Here is a 2,387-nt window from a genome sequence, read left to right on the forward strand (position 1 = left end):
AAAATAAGAATAACTACCATTCCTGAATCAACTGCCAATAAAATATCATTAAAAACCTTAAGAAGTGCGGATTCTGTACTATGAAGAGACCTAAAACCTGACTGGAACATAACTGTAACAGCATTCATATCTCAATATGACGCAAGCTGAGACAGAACAACCTTCTCTAAAATTTTCGATAAGATAGGTAGTTTCGATATAGGTCGGTAATTACTTAAAACAGTATAGTCCAAATTTGGTTTCTTAAGAAGCGGCTGCAGTACTGCATGTTTAAAACAAGAAGGAACATTTCCATTAATTAAACTACTATTAAAAAGAGATTGAAGAGTTTTACCTAAAAGATCAAACAATTTTAACAACAGCCGAGGAGGAAGAGGATCAGACGGATGTGCAGCAGGTCTAGTGTGCCTTAATATATGCTCCAACTGAGGTAAAGAAATAGGTTCAAAACTACTAAATGAACTCTGATGATTTAACTCAGAATGAAATTAAATTAAATAAGGAGCTGTTTTACTAAAGATGCCTTCAAAGGAGATACCAATTAAGATGATCGTAACCGATGTCCATTACATGTGCAGATTGATATCTAAAGGTTTCTTTTTCTTTTTCTCACTTACAATCTGAAGGTGATGATTGTAGCGAAGTGCTGCCTGAATTCTTAGAGCTAGTAAGGTATCGTAGTGAACCAGGTGTGTCAGTCAGAACACGCAGAGGGGAGTATCCGTTCAAACAGCTTTAATAATCATAAAGTGTGATAATCAACAGTAGTGAGAGAAGACAACCTTTACATACACTTGAGTTAGTGGCTAGATGACAGGATACTTAAGGATGAGCTTGGTTACAGTGAGAGAGGTTTGGGTATTGAAGTCAGCGAGAACTCCTTTATAGTACTCAGATGGGATGAATGTCCTTAGCTCTGTTCAATCTCTATAATGACAGCAGCCGAGCACATAGTTATGGTGAGGCTGGATCAAGAGTGAGTTGTATTCTTTCAGTGGGAATCCAATGTTCAGGCTATCAGATATACAATCTTTACTACAGCTGGTTTGACTCACGACAGACTGGATGATTATCAGCGGACAGGAGCACGACTGTATAGGGCATATATCTGATACATATATCTGATGCAGAAAAGCTAGTTCATGCATTCATGACCTCTAGACTGGACTATTGTAATGCGCTGCTAGTGGCTAGAGTCCTTACCATGTCAAGAAAATATGATCATATTACCCCAATTTTACAGTTTCTGCACTGGCTACCTATTAAGTGAAGTGAAGTGACATGTGGCCAAGTATGGTTACCCATACTCGGAATTAGTTATTATATAGGAATTAGCTCTGCATTTAACCCATCCTAAGTGCACACACACAGCAGTGAACACACACACACCGTGAACACACACCCGGAGCAGTGGGCAGCCATTTATGCTGCGGCGCCCGGGGAGCAGTTGGGGGTTCGGTGCCTTGCTCAAGGGCACCGCAGGCGTGGTATTGGAGGTGGAAGAGAGCGCTGTACATTCACTCCCCCCACCTACAATTCCTGCCGGATCTGAGACTCGAACTCGCAACCTTTGGGTTACGAGTCCAACTCTATAACCATTAGGCCACGACTTCCCCCAAAGTTAAGTTTTAACCATTAAGTTCCGTATCAGTTACAAAATATTATTACTTACCTACAAGGCCCTTAATCGTTTAGCTTCTGTGTACCTAACTAGCCTTCTACCACGCTACAATCCATCACGCTCCCTAAGGTCGCAAAATTCTGGACTTTTGGTAGTACCTAGGATAGCAAAGTCCACTAAAGGATGTAGAGCTTTTTCGCATTTGGCTCCCAAACTCTGGAATAGCCTTCCTGATAACGTTCGGGGTTCAGACACACTCTCTCTGTTTAAATCTAGAATAAAGACACATCTCTTTGACCAAGCATTCAAATAATGCATCTCATAATCTTGTACTGCAGTTATATCTGATCAAATGCACATTATTATTCCTTAACTTGGGTTGAACAAATCATTATTGCTTGGTTGGAACAGCAGCTACGCTAATTATGTTTCTATTTGTTTCTCTGTTTCTGCCACGGGATTGACATCCCGTCGTAACTAGGAATTAAACAAGCTTCAGTCTGGATCCAGCCCTTACAAAGACCTGAGATGACCGAACACCTGAGAAGAGATGATGCCAACCCCTCAGAGGACCTCAGATGATGCCAACCCTGAAACTACATAAAACTTCAAAATTTTGCTACAAGTTTGATTGCAACATATAATCTTTGCTGTTAATAGTGTTCATCATCTGTTTGATTACATCATTAACTGAATTTTACTGTACATTTCTGCCATATGTACATCAATTTGGCATAGTCACCACTGACAAGCTACTACTAAATAT

The sequence above is a fragment of the Sinocyclocheilus anshuiensis genome, unplaced genomic scaffold (assembly GCF_001515605.1).
Source record: "Sinocyclocheilus anshuiensis isolate Anshui unplaced genomic scaffold, SAMN03320099.WGS_v1.1 scaffold985, whole genome shotgun sequence".
Classification (NCBI taxonomy): Eukaryota; Metazoa; Chordata; class Actinopteri; order Cypriniformes; family Cyprinidae; genus Sinocyclocheilus; species Sinocyclocheilus anshuiensis.